Source organism: Octodon degus, unplaced genomic scaffold (assembly GCF_000260255.1).
Source record: "Octodon degus isolate 3935 unplaced genomic scaffold, OctDeg1.0 scaffold00039, whole genome shotgun sequence".
Classification (NCBI taxonomy): Eukaryota; Metazoa; Chordata; class Mammalia; order Rodentia; family Octodontidae; genus Octodon; species Octodon degus.
Window position 1 is genome coordinate 8,539,828 of NW_004524615.1, and position 10,704 is coordinate 8,550,531.

Sequence of the window (10,704 nt, forward strand, 5' to 3'; positions counted from 1 at the left end):
TCTCTCTCTCTCTCTCTCTCTCTCTCTCTCTCTCTCTCTCTCTCTCTCCCTCTCTCTGTAGTTCAGGGCTATAACTCATGTCATTTTCACTGAATTACATTTTAAACCCTTTTTGTTTCTATTTTAAGATAGAGTTTCGCTAAGTTGCCTGGGCTGGGCCCTACTTCTGATCCTCTACTTCAGCCTTCCAAAATGCTGAGATGACAAGCATGCACCACCATTCTTGGCAACTGCGTTTATTTCTGTCTGCAGTGAGAGAAAGCACATTAATATTTCCTCAGCTTAGCTCCACTTGAGTCAAATTTCTTCCTGACTGAAGGTCTTTGACCTTCTTCTTCACAGAAAAACTTTAAGTTAGAAGACAACATGCAATTGTAAATTCTTTCTCTGCTTCTTTGAGACATAAATCTTCTTTCCATCTCTTGCCAGTTTCACAACCCAGGAATATCTTTCCCAAGGACTTGGGAGCTATCTCTTTGAAATGCAATTATCAAGTAAAACAGACGCCCTGGCTCCCAGTCTGTGGGAGGGTGGAGGCCTATCGTTCATGGTCGCAAACATTCAGGTTCGATCATGGTGACCAACCTGCCCATTGCAATTCCCAGCACGCTGACACCTAAAGCCTCTTCATGCTTGCTTCAAGGAAACAGAGTTTAGTCTCACTCTCTTAGTGCAATAATTGCACATAAAGTTTTTGTTGCCTGCCTATCATTGCCTAGTGCAACTTCCCTGGGACAGTGGTAGGCTTAGTAATTGCTGAGGGGAGAGAGTTCTACACAGAGGGAAGAAAACTGTGGAGTCAATGTTCTGAGGAAGATACAAAGAGACAGAGGCCCAAGAGCCAGTTCTTGCTGCAAGGTCCCAGGTCCCAGCCCTTCCAAGCATCCTTGCTGGGTCGCAAAGACAGTCATCCGGGAATGCAGAGATCACAAGAAGGACTGCAAGATGGGGGAATTGGAAGGCACTGAAAGTAAGTGACAGCTTTAAAAGAACAATTATAAAATTTATACTCTCAAGACATAATAATAGACTTTTATGCAGATTAAAATGCGTTTAAATGCAAATGAAAAGCACATTTTTATGCAAATTGATATGTGGCCCTCTGTCTATTTCATATATTGAGCTGTGACCTTGGAGAGACCTTAGCAGGATTGCTGCCTATTGTTTTAGAACTGATAGGTAAAGGAAATGCTTATTGCAGGCTCCTCTTCATGTGCCTGGGTGAAGTTTGGGAAAAGAGAAAGGCGTTTTTCTAATAAATGTGAAATACTGAGGTGTATGTAGGCTGTGCTAACACACTTGGGTCTCAGAACTCAGAAATCTTCCAAGTCAGTGCCCAGCCTGAAGGGCCGGCCTGGAGGTCAGAGCTCTCTGTGAATCCAGAACCCTGTGATTAGCCTTGCTGGGCAGGCGTGACCTTTCTCTGTCAGCCACTTTCCAAGAACAGCAAGTGTCTGCGCTATGATTCTTTGGCTAAGAGAGCTTTGAACTACAACTTAGATATATTTTTGTTAAAAATTCTAGCTGTGAGAGTTTGGGCAAACAAAAGCCTTAAATTCTCTAAGCGCAACTGTCTCAGAAATAGAAATGGCCCAGTAAGAAAGAGGTGAAGCAGCTGGCTGCCTTGTCTCCATGTGAGTCGCTGCTTTTGCCATTAGCATCACTGTAATTATTGTGATTTTCCTATTTTTACATTTCCATTACCAATCAGAAAGTTATTCCCATTCGGCTTGCTGTCTGTATTGTTCATGGACCTGATGTGTAATTTTGCTTGTCTGAGGAACGAGGGTCCACCAGCTCAAGGCCTGGGTATATCGATTTGTCCTACAGGTTTATTATAATGATATTGACAAATTATTTGCTCATTGCAAGCTTTTTACTGACTTTCCACATTTCAAACTGTATTTCTTTGCGAGGGCTGCTGTAGCCATGCACCACAGACTTGGCAGCTTAAGATCACAAATGTATTTGCTCACAGTTCTGGAAGACAGAAAATGAAAGTTAAGGGCCTCCCGAGCTCATTGTGCTGGATGCCACATGGCTTCTCTGCATTTTCCTGTCATCTTGCTTCTGTGAGTGTCTGTGTTCAGAGTCCCCCCTCATGTAGGAACACCCATTTCAACTGGATTAGGGTTGACCCTGCCCACAGTAACAGCACTGTAGACCACTTACTTCTCTCAAGACCCTTCTCTGTATATGGCCATTTTCTGGGGTCCTGAGGGTCAGGATCTCAATCTCAGTGTCCTGTGGCATACACAATTAAGTCGAAAACACCTGGCTTAATTGCATAAACATATTTTATATAGTTTTCTCACTGCTGATTTTTTTCCTCTGCATTCCCAACACATCCACTATAATTTTACAGGATTTATAACTCTCACAATTTTTTAAAATTTAACCAGTTTTGGGATTTTGTAATAGTCTTTTGGTGTTGTTACTTTAAATTAATGGAGCTTGAAACTGAAAGTGTAAATAAGAAACACATTTAGGACAACTATGTTATGAAACAGGAAGATGTTCAAATGGAAAGAAACTAGGGAGAGGGAGGGGGAAAGGAAAAAAGAGAAAAGAAGGGAAAGTGGAAACAAAACTTCTGCAAATAAGGAGATGAGTGGTTGAAGGGCAGGTAGGAGAATGGGGAAAAAGATAAATCAAGATGTACCCTGTAGAGGCACAAATTCCCCATAATGAATGTGGTGACTGTATACATATAAAAAATGTATAAATAAACTTAATTAATTCTTATACTTTATTAACTATTGACATGCCCCCATTGATCTAAGGCCACACCTCTCTGCATGTGCCTGATCGTGTCTGAAATGTCTGCTACATTTCCGCCACAGCGAGCCCCTAATCCACGTACTGGGTGTCTTGGAATCGCTCATTGTCTGGAAACAGAAGCAGGTGTAATCCTTGATAAGAAACATGACAGAAAGAATTGCATTTGTAATTTCTTTGTATAAGCACCCAGGATTCACACAGTGTAGCAGGCCCAAGAAAAGGCCTGCTCTAAAAACTACTGGATCACTGAGTGAACAAAGCAGGGAGGAACTCCTCACATGTACAGTCCTGCGCCTTCTAACTGCCTTATCAAGGGCCTTAAGAGCTATCTACGAGGGACTCTTCAGTTTGAGGAAAGGTAGCGCTGCTTCCTGTCTGCAGGGGAGTCTGATCTAACTGCATCCTCAGATTTCATACTGTTTCAGAGCTCTTTGAGCTTTGCTCCAGAGATATGAAGGTATTTTAGAAAAAATATTCAGCTAGTATTTTGATTAGACTTTAGGAAGATGGAAGACAAAAGTACAACACAGTTTAAGTGATCAAAAATAAAAAATGGCACAGTGAAATTTTGTAGATCATTGCCTTTTTTTTTTCTGGGGTGACCACTCACTATGACTAAATATCAGACTTAGTTTAGAAATTGGTGAATGTTCTGATTCATGCCTAAAATGTCTCCGTTTTCAAGGAAGGAAATAACCCTGATAAAAAAGACTTTCACAACCACAGTAGCCATTGTGTTATACCTACAAAGGGAGCTGTGTAAGTGTATGTTTGTCTATTTCCAAAGAGGAAGAAGCCATCATCAAAAGTATTGATTTGGTGGCAGAGGCCTCAGCCTGTGATCATTTGGCACTGACATTTCGTGGCCACTAGGGAGCCAATCAAAAATCACAGAGGCAGAGGTAGAAAAAGCCACTCATCTCATGATGGCTGGGAAGTGAAGACAAGAAGGAACCAGGGTCCCACTGTCCTTCTCAAGGCCATATTGCCAGGGACCCAGCTTTCTTTCGTGAGACTCTACCACTTAAAGGTAGAGTCTCTGCCTTCCTGTAGAGCCATATACTGGTGACCCGACCTTCAACACATGAGCCTTTGGCAGGCACTTAGCCATGACAGACAGATACCTGTATCTGGCAGATAAACACATGGATAAATAAAGATATACAGATAAAGCAATTCCCGATTGTTAGCTAGAAGCAATTAGTGTTCTCCCTGTATATTTAGGTCTTCTTTTTCCATGGGTATCATTCTGGGGGAGGTCATTTGGTTTTCCTTTTCTATATAACAAAGAGAAAGGAGAGAAGAGACAAGTGCACATTTTAAAGAATTTTATCAGCGCCTCAGTGTGGAAGTAGTGTTACAGTCCCTAGTGGAAGTCTGTTTTCATCCCAAACCACCTCACAGTATGATGCAATTTATCATTATTGTCAACCAAGGCTCAAGAGAGGGCAGAAATAGAATCCTAGAGGCCCTGTGTCTAAGGACCTATGTTCTCAGGATCATGGCTCCACTGTAAGAAAATCATCCTCCCCCTTAGATGCTAGCATCTGCCTATTTAGTACAAAGTTGGTGGTTGGCTCTAGGTTAATTCATTGTAATGCATCTCAATGGATAAATCATTTTCTGAAAACTTACTCAAGATTATAAACATGCTTCCCCAAATTTAGCTGAAATGCTATATGCGCTTCTAGATCTTCATATCGACATTACACAATGAATTCTTCCCCATTTCTTCTTTCTTTTCTTAAAAAAACAACTAAAACTAAATTTCAATACCCTATATGTGTTTAAACATCTGCCAGAATATTGACTAGGATCAAGATTTTATCTTTAATTTCAAGGAAAGAGGGATATAATGCCTTAGAAAGAAGGAAATTCAGTGTGCTTCTGCAGTCAGCTCGGCAGCAGCCAGCTAGGGCGCCTCCAGGAAATCGCTAATAGACAGGGGTAAGTTAGAATGACAGCAGGCAGCAAATGAAAGCAGCACTTTGCAATTTTGGAGTCCTTTTCTGTGTGACATGCTATCTGGTAGGCAGCAATTTTGCCTTTCTTTAAACCTGGGCAGCTTGCTTTTATTTTAGCTAATTTTGATCATTAGCGCAAGTACACAGACAGAGCTGTCAGTTAAATTAACTTTGGGCTGAATTCATGCCTACTTTCCCAGCTCATTTTCCTTAAGTGCTTTCAGAAATCCCATCTTTCCTTTGAGGGAACATTGAAACAAAGAGTTAGGAAAGAAGATTACCAAACTTGTAAGCTCTTCCGCCTCTCTCCCTCCTACCACTGGTGTAGGATAGCGTTCCCATTCAGTTGTTGGGACTCCCAATTTCATTACATCGGGACTTCAAGTCTGTCCCCCAACTTGTGTCTTCCTACGGGTCATAGCCTTTCACTGAAGTTTCTACCAGAATTTCCATCAGGATAAAGCTCATGCACATACTCACTTTGCTCAATAAAAAAGCACCTTTCAATGTTTTCTACTTAAAAGAAAAAAGTAAGCCACTCTCATTACCCATTCAGTTGCTTGATTCCTAATGCCTGAACACTTTTCTTGCTTCTCTTTCTCAGTAGGAACACTTATTAGTCCTCAAGTTTTCTGCGTTCTCCCATGGCCTCTCCTATGTGTCCATGCTTCTCCGTCTCCCTGCACCACTCAGCTCAAGCCTCCGCCATCTCTCACCTAGTCCTTGCAGCACTGCAAAACGTGTCTCCCTGGGCCGCTGTCACTCTAGCTACCTCGGTGGAGGATCTGGTCATCTTTCCGAAGTTCAGATCACCTGGGTCACTCCCATAAGGGCACACATCACCTAAAGAAAGACACGCCCATAAAGTGGGGGGCAAACAAGTCCTTCGTGTTTGTCCCTATCCCAGCTGTTCAGCCTTCTTTCTCACCTCCACTAACCTTGGGCTGTACTCAGTGTTTCCTGTAACAGTCATGATTTCTCTTCCCTGCTCCATTTCCCTCTGCCTGGAGCCCATATTAGGCTCTCTATGATCTCACTGCAGAAGTAATTTCTTTCAGGAAATCTCTTTACTTCTGCCAAAGTGCTGTAGTACCTGCCTCCTGCTAGAGCACCTGCCTCCTGCTAGAGCCCACCTATTGCAAAGGTGGCTTGCTTTCGTATCCTACCTTCCCTTATTTAAAGGCTCCATAAGACCAGGAGTTTTAATGTTTTAGTCATCACTTATCACTAAATCTAGAATGCATAATGTGACACCAGGACTACAGAAAGCTAGTGCTTAACAAACATTGCTTAAAGTAAGAAGAAAGAGATGAAAGGAAGAAGTCTTGAAAGTCAAGCCTGTAGCTAGATGCTGTTGTTTCAGGGAGGCTTGGGGGAAGCCATCAGCTCAAATGCTCTTTCACCTTTGGGAGGAATATTCGTAGAGGGTAACCTGAGTTCCTGACTGAACAATACTAAGGTGGTGAGAAAAACACCTTTCATGTTTTTATTTTGCAGTGTTTTGATCATGGACAACTCCATTCATGCTTCCACCATAGATGACATAAATCCAGTAGATGGTTTTCTAAAGAAAAATAGAACTATGTGGAAATGGAAAAATGACTTCTTTGCCAACATAACAGATGATTCAACCTTTAAAGCTTACATGTGGCAGGCTGGGGACATGGCTCGATGGTAGGGGTTTGGCCCAGCATGAGTGAAGCTGAGTCCAATCCCACAAACAGGAGGGAGAAGAAGAAGAAGGGGGAGGAGGAGGAAGAGAAGGAAGAGGAGAAGGTGGCGGAGGAGGAGGAGGAGAAGCAGGAGGAAGAGGAGGAAGGAGGCTATTGTTTGTCGGACCCTAGATCACTAAGAGGATAATACCTTTTATTTTTATAAGCCCATTAGGTTTTGAAATAAAGCATGTACCACACACTATCCTAGAGTGTGCTACTTGTACTATGAGTAGCTAGCTTCAAAATTTTTAAAATATATTATTAAGATTCTTTTCTGCAAGTCTATTTAATCCTTGTCCTCTTCATTTCTATGAAGAAGACAGCCATGCTACTTTGTTATTTTCTAATTTTCTTCTTCTATTTTCATAACACACCCAACTCCTTCTGTAAAGATCCTGAGGTATTCTTCATGAATGAGAATGCGGTGGAGGCTGAGCACTGCCCCAATGATTCCCTGACCACAAGGACCCCTCACTCATCCCAGCAGCCACAGCGCAGCTCTGAAATGTCAAGAGTCCTTTCAATACTGATTTCTAATTTTCCAGAGGAAAGGGAGGTGAGATTAGCAAACGCTAAACAGATAGATGGTTGGTACCCATATGACAAAAAAAAATGGGAAAGGAAATTGAATTCATTAGAAATAAAATTTAAGGACCAAATCACACTAACCCTTGGAGTGTTGTCTTATCCTTCCTGAGTCTTGAGAACAAAAATGAATTAGTGACCAGAAATAAAAAGTTAGAAATACACTATTTGGAATTATAGTGAGAACATTTGCTTTTTATACATGTTGAAAAGATTTCTACAAATCTCAACTTATATTTACATTCTTCCCTAATCAACATGTTTTAAAAATATACAAACAGAGCCAGCTAGATAGTTCAGTGGATTAAAGCTCCTGCAGGAACTGAGTACAATACTCCGTGTGCCCTGCCAGCCCTGCCCCCAGGGAACACCGAGATAGTGATTGAGACTGGGCGTGGTGGTGCAAAGCCTGTAATCCCAGCTCTTGGGAGGCTAAAAACAGGAGGATCACTACAAGTCCGATCTGTATAGTGAGACCCTGTAGAAACTACTAAATAAATTTTTAAAAAATACACAAACATGTTTATAAGATGAGTAGCTAAATTTGTAAATAGGTAAAGTGAGTAAATCTCTACTAATCAACATTTAGTTCTAACTCATTTCATATTTTGTCTTATTATAATGTAGTTGATAGAAATTATTTTCATGTACAAATCTCCACTGACTATAAAAGGCAGATGGACAAAGGTCTAATTTATTTTATTTTTGCAAGCAAAAACTTAAGAAGCATACTAGCATTAACAATCAATTTGGTAATTGATTGTACAAAGAATCTGTTAAATTTATTAGGGTGAAAGTGTAGCAATAAGGGACTGAAAAAAATATATTTTTCTAGAGCACTGGTTCTCTATCACAGTCCTTCTGACATTTGTGACTCCATTTCCTCCTGAGCTTCTCAAGTTCCATCTTTCACCACATCCCTTCCTGCTAGGTACAGGAGCACCTCTCCCCAGCTATCACACCCCAAAATACTTCCAGATGCTTCCAAACTCTCTCCACTGTTCCAAATTCCTAATGCCTTGTGCGTCAATAAGACTTACATATGTACTTATTTAAGCATCAAATGATATTAAAGTACTGACCTTAAAGGGAAAGAAAGTGCTCAACAGGAAAGAGCAGCTGGGATGAGGGAAAAGAGGAAAGAAAGAAGAAAGAAAGAAAAAGAAAGAAGGAAAGAAAGAAAGAAAGAAAGAAAGAAAGAAAGAAAGAAAGAAAGAAAGAAAGAAAGAAAGAAAGAGAGGAAGGAAGGAAGGAAGGAAGGAAGGAAGGAAGGAAGGAAGGAAGGAAGGGAGGGAGGAAGAGAGAAAGGATTTATTTCACATAAGATAATTTGGATACGGGCTGGCCAAATAGCTCTGCGGATAAAAGCACCTGCAAGCAGGCACAGGGACCAGGGGTTGGATTCCCAAGCTTGACACGAGGGCTCCACCCCAGGGAGCGATGAGACAACAAATGAGACTGGAGGTGACCGCAGTTAATAAAAATGATCTCATAGTTCAAAATTGCTAAGAGAGTAGATTTTACGTGTTCTCACTACAAAAAAGTGAAGTAGTGGTTATATTAATCATCTTTATTTAGGTTAAAGTATATATAAATATCAAAATATGCTATATACCACAAATATCTATAACTTGTATTTGTAAATTGAAAATAAATCAATCAATTGATGGGTTCTACTTTATTTTATTTTAACTTTTTATGTATTTTTCTACAGGGTCTACAGGGTCTCACTACACAGATTGGACTAGGAGAGATCTTCCTGTTTTCTGCTTCCCAAGTGCTGGGATTACAGGCACAGGCCACCAGGCCCAGTCTCAGTCGCTGTCTCAGTGCACCCCAGGGCTGGGGCCAGCACTGCACACTGGGGCCCTAACCCTGGTCCCTGAGCCTGCCTAAGCAAACGCTTTAATTCACTGAGCTCTAGGGCCAGCACTGATAGGTGCTATTTTTAAAAGGACAACAAAAAAGACCAGCAAAGAAACTAACATATAATAAGTACTTTTGTACAATAGAGTACTTTCTATTTTTTCTTGTCCTCTTCTTTTTAATTTTAAACGGGAAAAAAACAATAAAATAATACCGAATTTTGAAAACAAAACGATAGGAAATTAACAATGGCTATTGTATTGCACAGTTGTCTTCAATATAGTTTCTTAGCTTCTTATCTAATAAGTATTTAATAATTGATATCTTTTTAACTATTCACCAAGCAAAATATAATTCCAAAAATATTCCAAAAGTATTACATATTTTTCATGTTCATTGGGAAAAACTTCCTTTCCACCATAGATCAAATGCTTTTAGATAAATGGAGTCAAACTCCCTCAATTCTAGGCTGTCATTCAGCTCTAACACCATGAAATATTTGGAATTTGTATAGCAATTCTTCTTGGCTAAAGTTTCTAGATGATAACATATGCCAGTGCAGAAAGGCATGTGCTTTAGGGTCAGACACATACTTGCAACTTATACAGGAAGTGTTCTCAGAATCATGTGCTCAGAGGGCTGAGTTCCCAGTGTGGCAATGATCAGAGAGGGACCTGAAAACTGGATCAGGTCATGAGGGCACTGAGCTCTCCAAAGAGGAGCTCGTGGCTGGCTGGGTTTATCAGCAGGTGTGGTCCAACTGCAGACATAGGATGATGCTCATGCCATTGAGGTCAACCTGCCCCACCCCTTCCTCTCTTTGACTCTACATCTGCTCTCTGCTTCTTAGAAACAAAAGAAAAAGACCTTTCCTCAGCAGATGCCTCACCTGAATCTCTGCTTTTGAATGCAGCCCAACTTGGCCTGAAATTTCTATGAGCCAAAATATACCTTTCCTCTTCTAAGTTGTATATAGCAGATATTTTGTTTCAGCAGTTGAAAATGGACTAGGACACCTATCTCAACAAGTCTTCCTTCCTCCTGTGGAATTTTCTATACTTCAGTTAGAATTCAAATTAATCCAGTTGTGAAGGTGAAATGTAGTCTTTGCGTTCATCTTCTACTAATGTGGGTTTGGAGGCAGCTCCAGAATCATGCCATCTCTTCATGGGATGGACTGGAACTTAACATTAGAAGAAAGTAAGAGAAAAATGTATTGATGATGACTACAGAGAAGGGGAAAAAACATGCAGTTACCCACTCCCAGGGACACAGCAGGCACTGCATCAGTCTCTCCCACAACTATCTCATTGAGTACTTGCTGTGACATGCTATTCAACTAATTTAACAGAATGGACAGCAGAAGGAGTTAGAACTGAGTTCCTGGAGCACAGCTAAGAGGTAATGGACCAAGGACCAGAATGGAAGTCACTGCGGACCCCAGAACACTGTCTGTTATTCACCACCATTGGGGGCTCCGTGATTCCAGCACTGAAAGCCAGCTACAGAGCAGTCTCTAAGGCCCTGATCCATGCAAGCCAGGCACTGTACTTTAAGAAGTGATGCCCTCGCCACAAAATAAAGCAGTAAACTCAGGCTTCCTTCACAAATGATAGCATTTAAGGAAAGTACTTTATTGTCCTGATAGTTCCATCAGTTGTCCTGGGATATTATGCATTTTCAGTGAAAAAGATTAAAAGAAAGTTTATTTTTCAAGAATTAACAAGAGAGGGGCTGGTAAGATGGCTCAGTGGTCTAAAGCACCTACTTAGAACAAACTTAGCAAAGCCCAG